The sequence below is a fragment of the Lissotriton helveticus genome, chromosome 1_1, assembly GCF_964261635.1.
Source record: "Lissotriton helveticus chromosome 1_1, aLisHel1.1, whole genome shotgun sequence".
NCBI classification, from domain to species: Eukaryota; Metazoa; Chordata; class Amphibia; order Caudata; family Salamandridae; genus Lissotriton; species Lissotriton helveticus.
This window is the reverse complement of record NC_136057.1, coordinates 231,540,865-231,555,604: the sequence shown is the minus strand read 5'-3', so window position 1 is coordinate 231,555,604 and position 14,740 is coordinate 231,540,865. Positions and strand designations below refer to the sequence as shown.

Here is a 14,740-nt window from a genome sequence, read left to right as displayed (position 1 = left end):
TCGATATTTTGTCCTCGATATTTTTGCAAGTCGATATTCTGTCCGTCGATATAATGTCAGTGATCCAAAAATGACGCATCGCTTTTTTCTGGTAGCGATGTCACTTTTCATAAATGAGGTCCTCAACATATTTACCAAGAGGTTTAGTGAATCACAGCCTGACACAATGGGTATAATGGGTATAAATGGTGGATCTGTACTATTTTTCTGAATCTTTGGTAAAATATATAACCTAGGGCGTCTATGAAAAGATGTCATTAGTAAGTCAGAATTTTAGAATTGATCCACTCCTTGTTGACAGCTCTGTCCAAAATCTTACATAAGTATATTTGTAATCTGAGTGGTAGGGCCGTAATCAAGTTTTAGGTACGTTAATACATCCATCACATGCTCGTACACTTTCTTCTTGTAGTAGATACTGTCCATCATTACCAAAGCATCTCCTTTGTGGGCTTTTTGCAAAGTAAGATCAGGATTGTTAGATAAATTCATCAGGGTATCCTTTTCTGATTTTGTTAGGCTCAAACTTTTGCGGAGTTTAAAATGGACTTTGTTCAGATCTTTCTTTACTAATACTTCAAAAGTGTCTACCACCTTATGAGACGCTGGTGGCGTGAATGTGGTTTTGCTTTTAAATTTCTGGTATTCTGGGTCCTCAGTAGCTTCCTTGAGAGGGATTACATTTCCAAAGAAATTATGCAATCTTAATGCTCTCATAAATTTAAATAAAGTTATCTCCGTTTCGAACATATTAGTATTTTAAGTTGGTACGAACGAAATCCCTTTATTTAAAATCTTTAGTGGTTTCTTTGTCAAAGTATGTGAAGAGATGATAATCACTAAACTTTCTGGCTCCTTCCTTTTCCTCTGCGTGTTTGGGCCTGTTCCTGCCACTTTTGATGTGCTCAAATCCGGTGGTTGCCCGGCTCTTGTCCTTTGGATAAAAAAGATGCAGCACCTGAGGTTAGACCTGCTTCTGTCTGGTCTGTTACCATGTTCACAGTATGGGGTTTGTTGCTTTGTAATGTATCTTTACTAATCGGTGTTTCTATCATTTCCATCTCACAATCCGACACTACAGTTTCCTAGGATGAGGCACTGGGTTTTTGAAATTGTCTTCTTTGGGCGTACACCTCTGCCCACGTGTAAACTTAATTGAGTTTGTAATCTTTGGTAATCTATGGTATCTCTTTTGAATTTCCGTAGCTTACCCTCTTGTAGTTCCTTGCGATAATTATCCAATCATGTATTGATTTCCTCCAGTGTAATCCTCCAGCTCTCTTTTTGCATTATGAATTTCCTTCTCTAGTTCCTTAGTAGTTAGTGATAATTCTTCGATCAGTAGTAAGATTAAATCCTGAGAACATTTATTAAGTATGGCACACCATTTCTCCATAAGTACTTTGTTGTGCTGAAACCGGAATAACATTCCCTTGGTCTTATGATTTTGGATAAGCGTGGATGCGTGGCGTCGCTGACTAAGTGCTCTTCTAGTGATATATTCAAATTGTTTCAAGTGTTGTGCTACTTACCCTTCTTGGACATTGAAAGTCTTGGTTTCCTGGATCAAAGTGTACATTTCAGAAGCTTGTTCTGATGTGTAACCTTTGATTTCAGCACGATTGCCCGTGATGTTGGTAATGGTTTCAAATTACATATTTCAAGGTGTGGATGCTGCCAGCTACAGCAGGCAGAACAAGTAATTATTGAGAGTAGCGCACACCTGTTTTGACTATATGTATCTGCATTTTGAACAGCTATTCAAAATGTTTGCATGCTGTACCAGGACGGGGCGAGAAAGCAAAAGACACACCGTTGATGGACGGAATGCAGAACCAACCAAAACATTCACACCCAGTCAAGATATCTGGGTTAAATCCATCATTCTTTTGCTCACCATATCACCCCAGTTTAGACCTGGCATTATGCAAATCAGTCTTGACCCTGTGCCTCATGGGAACAGTCCAGCCCAAACTGCCAAGCCATGTCCTCCTTGAACCGGAAACAAGCATCCTGGGACCGGTTTCGGGGTTTCACCCCTCATCAGCCAGGAGAGCTTGAGATAAGCTGGCTGAAAATGTAAATGTCATAACTGAGAGGATTTGCCACCCCAACCTTGAGGTACATTACCTGATAGCGCAATTTCAGTTTCTGCACTATTGGTTCAATAACAGCCGGCATGCACCACACTATGATTTCAAAAAATGTTTCGCTGACCCAGCGCCCCTCAACTCTGTTTTATTCCAAAAGCCCCATAGACAAACCAGAGCAATACACACAGTGAGATGCACAGCGTGAGTCTACTCAAGATTGACTGCACAGTGCGGGGTGACTGAGGTCAATTTACCCCAAATTCCATTGATAAATGACCCCCGATTGGGGCTGTTTGTCAGCCAGGGATTACAGAACAACCTTGATGTGATTATATATCTCAGACTGCCGTATGCAGTTGAACATTTATTCCCTTCAAAGCCTGCGAAGCTGGAGGTATGGAAGCTGCTCGCCTTAATGATGGCGAACTCACATCTAAATAGCTGATCACAACATTGTATAGCGCTGTGCTAAAGATGATGGGGCATATTTATTAAAGAGTTGCAAAGGAGCGCAAGAGCGATGCAATTCCTAGTTACATTTATCATGCCAAAGACGGCCAACTTGGTTGTCTTATATATCTACAGTAGCGCAACGCAGTGCAAATTACTATGTTGCATTACCCTGCCCCAGGGAGGAGTTCCATGGGTGGGGCGTGGCTCTCTCTACGCATCCACCCATGGATTTTGCTGCATTCCCAGATTTACCATTAGTGGTAGACCTGGGAATGCATCAAAATGCCACGCCTCCCCAGGTGAGGCATAACAAGCAGAAATATGCAGCACACATAGATGGTGGAAAATGCTTCAGAGGACTGTTTTTGTGCAGGAAGGTATCCTGCTTACACCATGGTGCAAGGGTGCCTACGTTGGTGCTAGGCAGAACATTGTGCGCCAGTGCAAGCCTTATTATGTTAAATAAGGCACATTTGCCCTTTTCCTATCACCCAGCGCAGCTAGGCAACTCGCTGCGCTGCGTGATCTTTTCATAAATGTACTCGATGGTTGTAATCAATCAATCAATCATAGCATTTGTATAGCGCGCTATTCACCCGGGAGGGTCTCAAGGCGCTTGGGGGAAGGGGCCCGCTACTGCTTGAACAGCCAGGTCTTGAGTTGTTTCCTGAAGGCGAGATGGTCCTGGGTCAGTCGGAGGTGGATGGGGAGGGAGTTCCATGTCTTGGCCGCCAGGTAGGAGAAGGATCTGCCTCCGGCGGTGGCTCTTCGGATGCGTGGTACGGCGGCGAGGGCGAGGCTAGTAGATCGTAGCTGGTGGGTGGGCGTGTAGAAGGTCAGTCGGTCGTTGAGGTACTTAGGGCCCAGGTCGTGGAGAGACTTGTGTGCGTGGGTGGGGAGCCTGAACGTGATCCTCTTGTTGACGGGGAGCCAGTGCAGGTCCCTTAGGTGGCCGGACATGTGGCTGCGCCGGGGGATGTCCAGGATGAGTCGGGCGGAGGCGTTCTGGATGCGTTGGAGTCTCCTCTGTAGCTTGGCTGTGGTTCCGGCGTAGAGGGTGTTTCCGTAGTCCAGTCGGCTGGTGACGAGTGCCTGGGTGACCGTCTTCCTGGTTTCGGTCGGGATCCATCGGAAGATCTTGCGGAGCATGCGTAGGGTGTTGAAGCACGATGAGGATTGAATTGAATTGAATTGAAAATTAATTTATATAGCGCGATTGCTGCCCAATGGGCGTCCAAGCGCTGAGGAGACGGCGTTGACTTGTCTGGTCATCGAGAGGGAAGAGTCCAGGATGAAGCCCAGGTTGCGTGCGTGGTCTGTTGGCTTGGGAGCGGTGCCCAGGGCGGGAGGCCACCAGGAGTCGTCCCAGGCGGAGGGCGATGGTCCCAGGATGAGGACTTCCGTCTTGTCCGAGTTCAGTTTAAGGTGGCTGTTCTTCATCCACTCAGCGACGTCTTTCATCCCTTCGTGTAGGCTGGTTCTGGCGGTGTCGGGGTCCCTGGTGAGGGAGAGGATCAGCTGGGTGTCGTCGGCGTAGGAGATGATGTTGAGGTTGTGTTGACGTGCGATGGCTGCAAGAGGTCTCATGTAGACGTTGAAGAGGGTGGGGCTGAGTGAAGATCCTTGTGGTACGCCGCAGATGACTTCGGTGGCCTCGGATCGAAACGTAGGAAGGCGAACTCTCTGTGTTCTTCCGGCGAGGAACGAGATGATCCACTCCAGTGCCTTCTCTTGGATGCCAATGTTGCTGAGGCGTTGGACTAGGGTGCGGTGGCAGACAGTGTCGAACGCTGCGGAGAGGTCCATGAGGATGAGGGCCGCTGTTTCCCCGTTGTCGAGCAGGGCTCGGATGTCGTCGGTGGCTGCGATCAGGGCGGTCTCGGTGCTGTGTTTGGCTCTGAAACCGGACTGCGAGGGGTCGAGGGATCCGTTCGTCTCGAGGAAGGCGGCCAGCTGTCTGTTGACGATCTTCTCGATGACTTTCGCAGGAAAAGGGAGGAGCGAGATGGGGCGGAAGTTCTTGAGGTCGGTGGGGTCCGCTGTTGGTTTCTTAAGTAGGGCGCTGAGCTCGGCATGCTTCCAGCTCTCCAGATCTGTAGATAACATGCATAGTAAATCCAACAGGTTCCTACACCTAGGCTTTGAGATTTCAGAGGCCCAATGGGCTTTTTGTTGCCAGAAGGCAAGAGAGTTCTCCACTAAAAGTACACACTGGATAATACACTTTAAATTCAGTTATAGAGTGCACCCTACACTGGCGAGAATGGCTAACTATGGCATGGTTGAGATCTCATGATGCTGGTGCTGCGCAACACCAGATGCGGGATTCATGTACCTGGCTTGTTGCTGTTCCTAAAGCGCGTTGTTTTGGACACGGGCTCTAGGTACGGTGAACACCATGACAGAAAATACCCTGGAGTTCACTTCATATACAGTCATGCAAGGATATGTGAAAGCCATATCCCCAAAATATACAGGAAACTGCCAGCTATTGCTAAGCTCATGGGGAAACGGAGAGTTGCCATGACCAGTGCTTTAAATGGGACGCTACTCACCGGTACGGAGTACCGGCACTTTTATATTTTCTCCCCTTGAGTAGCGGAACCTTTCCTCGGGAAAGGAGAGTACTGGTACTCATAACGGCCCGGTTTTGATGCGCGTGGGTGCTGCGCTCCATCCTTGGCAGGTCTTTCTGCACGGTCTGGAATGGGTTAAAGCGCCTTTCAAACGGAGCTGAAGCCTAGGCTGCGGTGGTTCAAAAGCGCCAGCAGAGCAGCTTGCATTCAGTAGAACACAGAGCTGCTGCGTGTGTATCTCTGGAGTGAAAAGTCGAGTATCGCTGCACGGTCCCTTTCAGAGGGGGCAGAAGGTGACAAAAAAATCTGATTGGCGTGAGCGTGGACCACATTGTTCAGGGACACAGCTTGTCAGCATACCCATTGCTTTAATTGCGCGCAAATCTTCGCCCATCAACAATTTAAATGAGAGGGATTTGCATGAAACAAAATCCCGGCCCTCTAGATTACATCAATGCATTCATGCTTTAAAAAAAACTGCAGCACTAGTACTGATTCGTCAGTGTGCCATTTATTGGAAGTCATAGCCCCGCCCCAAACTCCGCCCCCAATCCACGACTTTTTTTTTGTAAGTACCTGCACTTATTTTTTTCCATTTAAAGCACTGGCCATGACATGGGGGAGGGTCGATCGCCTGGATCCAAGAAATGGTGAGAAATGTGATGGTGGTCCTCTAGGAAGTATAGAAGATGGTGAGAGACAAGAAGTGTTTCAACTATTGAACATTGAAATCTCTTGGACTTCGTAGTGAAGTAGCTCGAGGGAAGGAGTGTTGAAAAACTTACACTGGGCAGTATCCGACATAATTTAACCGTAACACATGCATGCTAACTTAGGCCACCAGATGTGCCCATCACCCAGACATGAAGGTGCTCTGCCTTCTGTCATGGAGCCTGCCTGGCTGCAAAGTTGATGTACAGGGCCCCCTTCTTGGATCACAGACTGGTTACATCATCTCAATAGACATGTTCAGGCCCAACCAAAAACGTGAGCCCAAGTTTTCTTCAACCAATCACAGAAGGAAATCGCGTCACCGTCACTTTTTTGTAATTAGTGTATTACACTAATATCACCTTTTTTGTGATAGACGAATTGTGTTACAAACACCTTTAATAATGAAAATAACAGTATCGGTAAAAGTTAAACAACTTCACCAGGCAGAAACGCTTTTCTTCTTGTTTGAGCTTTAAAAGAAAGTTACTTCGTCATTAATAAATACAGTCACCGAGTAGGACCAGAGGGACCATTTCACACAAATACATGCTGTAGCAGCCCCTTCGAAGCCACTTCCGGAGCCAGAAGAGTAAGTGGCACCCGCAGAAAGCCCCACAAGCCCTTCCTTCCTGGCACGTCTGAAACAAGTCTGGGAAATATGGAGTGAGCTGAAGATTGTGCCTCCAACAATGCAAGTTCAGAGCCTGTCGTCCATCATTCTTTGAGCCTCGACTGTCTTTGGCAGCAGGACAGGCAGTTTCAGGAAACACAAAAAACTACCCAGAAATACATCCATGCACCTGGTTGGTTGGCTTCAGTGTACAGGCGTCAAGGTGACTCCTTGATTTAATTACTCATTACTGGCAACTTTTTTTTTTTTTTTTAATTTCAAAAGCTTTTATTGGCATCAGCAAGAATAAAGAACCATACAAAAATATATATATAGGTGGAGTATAACATTGGTGGTTTTTTCTATCTACAGTCCATTTGTGGATGCGCGCTATTTCGTTCGTTTTCCCCCAGTTAAGAGGAGGGAGAAAAAAAAGGAGAAAGAGGGAGAGAGAGAGGGGGGGGGGTCGTTGTCCTTTACTGGGTTTTTCTCAGGTGCTCGTCGAGTGGGCCCCACATGTGTACTTTGGCGTTGTGTTCTTTCGAGAAGTTGCCTGTGATGTTGTCTGCCCCTCTCAGGAAGGAGACCCAATTAATCCATGTTTTAAAGTTTGCTTTGGCTGTGTTCTTCCAGTTAGTCAGGATTATTTTAAGGGCTGCTGTGAGGAGTAAGTCTAGTAGTTCTCTCTCTTCTCTACTTTTTAGGTTCGCGGTCAGGTGTTCTGTCGCCAGGCTTACGAAGCTGATTGTTAGGTCAGCTTTGAGCATGTCGTTTATGAAGGCGTTGATCTGTGTCCAGAACCTCTTGACTTTCGCACAGTTGAAGATGAGGTGTTCGAGGGTGCCTTCTTCTTTCTGGCAGTTCCAGCAACTTTTAATACCCACAGGCCACAGTATTCTATCCATGCTTCTGGGTGAGTATACTCAGTATCATTACAAAGGGGAATAATAGCGCCTCTTGTTTACAAACTGCACCACTATGTGCTATACATAAAAATAGATATTATTGTAACTTTGAAAGATGTGTTCTGCTCCTTTCCAAGATTTCACACAGTCTCTCTTCTTATTTTCCTCTTCATGAATATTTTAGCAAATTGGGAAACGGAAGACTCTCCAAAGTCAATGTGACTGAGTCAGTTCACATTCATGTTATATGGTATTTTGTTTTGGTTTGTGGATCCTTTCAGGCATTGAGCACCACTGAAGCTGAATTTTCTTAATGTCTGCGGAAAGACTTGCTACCCCACCCTGAGCAACTACCTCTTATGAAGCGCTGCAGATGGATACAATACTGCTGTTGACATATTGCTTTATCACTATGGAGTTTATGGATGGAAATAAGAAAAAATGTTCAGTAGTACTTTTACTGTGAATGATTCCACAGGTTTTCACCACGAACCCTAAATCGCGGCATAGGACCATTCCTCCTAACTGCACTTAAGTTATCAGCACACCAGGGGAATGACCTTTTTTTACAACAGGATTCTGGTGTGTAGATAGAATATCGGAAACAAAAATATCACGGGACAAAATACTATGCCAAGAATATCCGGGACATAAATGTTGTGAAGTTAAGTTTCTGTAGGTAAGCAAAGATTTACTATACATAGCTTCATATATCTGTACCTTGACGATATATATCTTCATGTGGAGTTAAGAATAGTAAATCTATGCGTAACAATTTGTACTTACCTTCTTGATATTTTGGTTCTCAATATTTTTGACATGATATTCTGTTCACATGATATCTTTGTTTCCGATATTCTGTCAGTGATTCAGAATTCCTAAAGACCAAGGGGCAGATTTATGTTAACTGGCGCATCCTGCGCCAGTTAATGTGTGCCACAGTGCGCCACAGCTCCGCCACCCATGGTGCAAGGCAGTGAGGATGTGTGACGCATCTCTCGGCGTACGGGCGGCGCATTGCAGGAGTCATGTCGCAAGTGCAACATGACTCCAGCAATGCACAGGGGCCACCCCTACAATGCATGGTGCGTCACCCTTACGCCTGCTTCAAGCAGGCGTAAGGAATTGACGTAGAAAGTGACGAGGCGAAATCTCATAGATTTCACTCAGCCACTTTCAGGAGGCGTTCCTGCGCAGGAACGCCCCTCCCTGCGCAGGAACGCCTCCTTATGGCGCAGGGCTTTCCAACGTGACGCATCTCCTAGATGCGTCACGTTGTAAATAGGGCGCATTGTTTGCGCCACCATTGCGTCAAATTGAGTGACGCAATTGCGGCGCAAGGGCCTCATAAATCTGCCCCCAAGGGCTTAATTTGAAGGTGGGTATAAAGCGGTGCCTGCCAAAAAATAATTGGCTCCCCTTATACAGTTAGAAGTTGGTAACGCCACTGAATGGGCCCGGACAGAAAATCTGAATTACTTTTCCGAGTGCAGACTCCCCACTTTACAATGGCAGGCCCCTTCTTCGAAAAATCAGTCATGCTGGAACATCATGGTAGTCCTGCGGTCAGTGTTTTCTTTTGTTCTCGAGTTTGCATTCTATAAGGTGTGGGAATCTCTCTAGGATTTGTGTAAAGGAAATATAGAGGTTGTCTGCTGTGCAACGTCTGCTAAAACCTCTCTTTCATTTACATGTCAAGTCCGAGAAGGCTCATCAAAGGGTCAATTTTATTAGGAACTTTAATGGGAAACATCCTTTTGTACTGAAGACAGAGAACTTCACACAAATGTATAAGGATTTGAGATCTGGAGATCTTTGCAAAACCAGTTGGGGGTTCTGTTTTATTCTAAATGTTGTGTAAAGGTCCTCTTCAGGAATCCCGATTCTACACCTTTCTCGTTGTGTCTAAAGGATGGATGTGAGCCAGTATTTAGATTAACCAAGCCATGTGCCAATATTCCACTCGGCCCACACTACATCAAAACTCACACTCTTTCCTCCACTGAGAGTAAACCAGATGCAGTGATTCTTTTCCCCCTTACGTAAAGTTCCCGTTCTCCCTCCTTTCCTAATGAGGTCATATTTTGTGTTTCTATGGACCATATTGCATCCTCAGTAGATTGCACCTCACACAGTATAACTTTGCCTCGTCTGGACCTATTCATTGCTCCTTTGTTGCAGAAAATAGATACAGGTGGAGGTTTGCATGATTTGATATGTTTCCTTGACTTCCTGTTTTTTTGAAGATCCCTTTCCTGATTGTCACGTGTGTGGCTTAAAGTTATACTCTGTGCTAGAAACATGCTCCCTATGGACTGTCTTTGTTCATCCTGTAGTGAAGCAGGCTCTTCACTTGCTTGACTGTGCCCCTATCAGATAAACCACATTGAAGAAAGGAGTGCAAACTAAGATCTCTTCGGTGCTTCCATGGGCAACTACCACCAGGAGCTCCTTTGTGCAGGATTCCTGTAGCACCATGGGTCTGCAACGTGTCACTTTTTGCTGCATTTTATTACTTGAGGTGCTTCAGTATTAGAAAGCGGGTGCAGACTTCTGTGTGGCCCCTTCTGTAAGCAACATTGACCAGATAGTACCAAGGAGATGCTATGTCTCACAAATGAAGGAACGCCTCTGCTGTTGGACCTGGTCCATATGACCGCTTTCGGTGCAGGGGCAAACAGGTTCTCGAGAGGCACATCATGTCCAGGCCAATTGGAAAAAATAAAGCTTTGTGAACATGTAAGAGTGTTTTATTGTGTACAACTCCCATTTTACGACTCAGAATGCCTACTTCTAAAAGGCTTTTATGACTCAATATGGATCACAAACAAGAGGGGGCAGTAGGGGGGAATCCATCCCCTTCCTATTTGTGGGTTGGAGAAGATGTACCAATCCTTTCTAACAGCAATTGCAGCTACAGACCACTGAAGTGATATCTGCACCTGGGATGGGGACCTCATCTGATTTGTAGAAATGAAGCCAACCCATCAGTTAGCTAATTGTATCCTGCCTGATGCTATTAACAAGTAAAGAGGTTTTTCAACCCCCGAGAGCATCCTTTTTGTGATGTGACTGATTAGTACAAATGTTACATTGCAAAACCTGGGAAGGTCATAAAAAGTTGGCACACTTGCTATTTTCACCAGCTGCTTGCAATCTGCCAAATGGTACATCAGACACCTAAGCATGTTGAGGGGCTATTTACAAGAATATCACGCAGTGCAGCACACCACATCACCAAGCTGTGCTGCATTGCATGACAGGGAAAGAGAAGGAATGCACAGTATTTAAGGCAATATGGTACATTCCTGTTTTCCCGTGCACTGGCACCCTTTTTGCAGCCTAGAACCAATGCAGGCCCCCTTGTACTATGGTGCCAAGGTGCCAGTGTTGCATGCAGGATTGTTTTGTTCAGGAAAAAAATCCTGAGATGCATATTTCTCTTTCTGTGTGTGCTACAGAATGCAGCACACGTAGAAAAGTGCAACAGAATGCAGCACACGTAGAAAGAGTAAGTAACGAGCCGGAGTAAAGATAGTTCTCCTTGTTACGCCTCTCCTGGGAAGGCATATATTTTTGGCATTCTCAGGTCTACCAGTTCTGGTAAATCTCGGAATGCGGCACAAATCATGGGAGTTGTGTGGGAACACCCACGCAACGCCCATGGAACACCTTCCCTGAGAAGAGTAAGGCGATTTGCGCTGCGTTCTTTACTCCAGATTGATGGAGCCACCCAGAGCCACACAAAGTGGCCTTGCGTGGCTTCATAAATCACTTGTACGTTTTGCGTCGCCTTTGCACCATGTTTCGTGGCGTAAGAGCGACTCAGACCGGCTCATAAATAGGCCCCTAAGTATCAAGCCATATCAGAAAAAGCAGGTTATACCGTTTAAATAGTAAATAGTCCTTTCAATGAACACTGTCACAAAATGTAGTCCTACAGGGGAACGTCCTTTACAACGCAACTTTTACCACGCAGTGCCTTTACGACGCAACTATTACAACGCATGTTATTACAACGCATAGCACTGGGGGGCGCTCTAGGATAGGGAATAGATTTAATTTACTATCCAACACCTTCCCTACCATCCACGGGGACTGGAGTTGGAATAGTAAATTAAACTATTCACTATCCAGCACCCCTTAACGCTATGCGTTGTAACAGCATGCGTTGTAAAAACTGCTATGTAAAGGCATGCTTGGTAAAACCATGAGTTGTAATGTCATACATCCAGTTCTACAATGTGTCCTGATTCCAGTGGCGCTTCCGATTGAATTATTCGATATTACTTAATGGATCCAGCTGCTTCTTGGGACGTCGACTTAAAATTGCACTACAGATAACAAGTCGAAAAAAAGGATATTCTGCTATTTAAATATATGAAATGAAACTAAAAGGTATAATTCGACTACAACGTAAAGCAATGCATAGAATTAAGAGAGCTTTTAAGAGGCACATATGTTTTTTTAACAGGAGCTAAGACCTTTAGCTATTATCAGGTGACACCTGACGTAAAAATTAATAAATAAAACTCGGATCTATAGAAGGATGGACAGACAAAACGACAAAAGGATTCAATGCCACGGAGGAAACTTAACAAAGAAGATAGAGAGGGTTCAAGCGAGAGCGAGACAGACAGACAGATAGTGATATTCAAAAATGCAATGAAATAAAATCAAGTGAGAAGTGTGACACAAATATATCACCCAGCTGTGTCTGTCTAGGGGTGTAATGGGGCACGCCCAGCCGCCTAGTGCAGGAGGCCCAGTAGTTAAATTAGGATTGTTTTCGATCACTTCTTCCCCACCCTTTACTTTAAGTCTTATTTTTGTGTGTAACTCTTTGTTTTCGATCACTTCTTCCATACCCTTTACTGAAAAGTGATATTTTTGTGTGTCTCACACTCGGGCCTGCTCTGCTCTCTCTCACCTCCTTGACGCTGGTCTCCGTCTCCCTCAATTAGCAGCACCCCACGGTTGCTTCTCTCCCCCTGTGCCAGATAAAGTTCAAGTTCTGGTGACTGGTGATAAAAACATACACACAGGCCACGCCCACTTCCTGTGTACCGGAAGCTGAACGTCGAGAGAGGATATGTTTTCTCAGACTCTTCCAAAGGTTGTGGCTTTGTCAAAGTTTATTGGAGGGTCAGCTTTGGTTTCCTCTGAGAGGCGACATATTTCACTTTCGGTTACATGCTCTTAAGAGATTGAAGTTGAAATTAAATACCAATAAAAGCATACATTCGTCCATATACACCCTGGTGCTAGTTAGGGCTGCTTCCTTTTCAAGAGAAAAATACCAGCCATTTGTTCTTGTTTTAAGAGTCTGCAAAGGCCTGGAGGTGATATTAATTAGAACAGTATACAAAATGGCATAAATTCACTTGTAACATGACTTTTAAGCCTTTGTTAATTTAATTATTTGTCAAGGATTGTGAGTGCAATAGTGCTTTCTTTTTATATTTGCTGTTTGAAGTATGTACAGATAAGGGCTAAAAATACCTGCTTTAGGAGATTTCACTTATCTTTCAAGCCTCCGGGGCAGCAAACTATTGGTGGTGCCGGTGGAAACCTGACAGCTGGAAACCCTAGTGCGAAAACGGTGCAAACACAATGAGGCCAATTCACAAACTGTACTATGTACTACATTTTGTAGTACTACAGTAGTACTACAAAATGCAATTCACAAACTATGTGCAGAGGACTACGCCTCCACCTATTTTTCTGTGTCGAGATTTCCTCTCGGACTAACGAGTCCCTACACATTTAGGTATATGGTTTAGTAGTAAATGTGGCGATACACCGGGGAAGTGGCTGGAAAATGGGGAATTTTTATGATTAAAAGGGGGGGGTTAGTGGCAGTAAGGAGCGGTTAAGAAAAGGTGTACAGAGATACATGCACATATCCACAAGCTCACTTCTATTAGAAACTGCACTTCTATAGTTACTACTGCCAGAAATGACTCTAAACAGTCGTAAATCATGTACTCCAGAGCACAGACCTGAAGTAAATCCAGCAACACCCAGGGCTACCTACATGTACTGCAACACCTCACACAGGAAGCAGAGACTTAAAATCAAAACCCCAAAGGAAATAACGTACATATACATTCAATTATTTTAAATAGGTAATAAATAAATTTAATTTAATGTAAAAACAATTATACCAAATTCAAACATATTTTTAGAGTTATTGCAACATAATTACCTTATAATATAAAAATTAATAAAACATTTATTTGCATTAAAATAAAATAGAAATAGTTTTCAATATATCTATGCATTACTTTTAGTACGTATCAATACATAATAAAAAATATATAATAGTTCTACTTTCATTGGAAATTATTTAATTTAAACTGCAGAAAAGTACATTTGGTTTAATTTACTATTTTCAAAATAATTACATTTTATTTTTTAAATGAGGTTTTAATGCTGTAACATGTTTTTGTAATTTTATTGTACTGATAACGTACACATATAAAATGGATTTGCATTAATATTTAACAAAAAAAATTCTATTTTTTTATTTTAGTTAAATAAAAAATGTTTGGTTTTCCCTGTAAATTACCCTAGAGAGATTAGGCAGTGGGTAGAAATTTCCCGATGGTTAAGTATAGAAAAAAGTAGAAATGTTTATTAAACATGAAAAATACTAGAAAAATTATTTTTACGTTATATATCTTGATGTAAACTAATTTTATGAATTTATTTAATGTAGAAGAAAATAAAAAATGCTAGAGTACTTTAATTTTAATTTATAGGAAATTAAATTAGATAAAAACGTTTAGATTTTTATTTAAAAACTTTACATTTTAAAAATGTTTTAATTTTAGATCATTTTTCAAGCATTAAACTAGTTTTATTAATATGTGTGAACATTTTAAATATTTTTTATGTATTTTAACATTATTTGCTATGGCGCTCAATTTTAAGTCCCTCCCTTTTTATTGTCTATTACATGTAGGCCATGTGTGGTGCTGGATTTCTTACTGCGTCTTTTTGACAGTAGTAACTTTGCACTCATTGATTTGCTCCAACCCATTTTCAGGGGACAAAGATGTGTAAGTCTACACTTTTTTGTATTTTTTTTATTGGTAGCCCAAACGATTAAAATTACCCAAAAGTGTAAAAGTAAATATGCACTTATAACTCATGAGTGTAAATTACCTTTCTGAATGGCCTCAATATGTTTTATTTAGGAACTGTGTGTAAATTGAGCTCTCTCTTATTACGCATTCACTGTTCCACCAGATTTGGATGATAACAGCAGCACAAAAACTATCAATGAAGAAGAGTAAATGCAAAATAGTTAACTCCAAATTATTAACAGAAGAAGAGAGATACTTATATTTAGAGTAGGATGAGGAGTGGACTTACCATACTTCC

The 14,740-nt window shown here is 43.3% G+C and overlaps 1 protein-coding gene across 2 annotated transcripts in view; it reads right to left on the bottom strand.

Annotated features, from left to right (window-relative positions):
* LOC144787463 (membrane-spanning 4-domains subfamily A member 4A-like) overlaps positions 1–12,371 on the bottom strand; it is a 380,273-nt gene extending 367,902 nt beyond the window's left edge. Inside the window, exon 1 of one of the 2 annotated variants that reach the window (XM_078665340.1) lies at positions 12,282–12,371. The gene's annotated coding sequence lies outside the window, so the exon portion shown is untranslated. The remainder of the gene's footprint in view (positions 1–12,281) is intronic. The other variant, XM_078665342.1, reaches the window with a different exon arrangement.
* Positions 12,372–14,740: the final 2,369 nt, after the last annotated feature.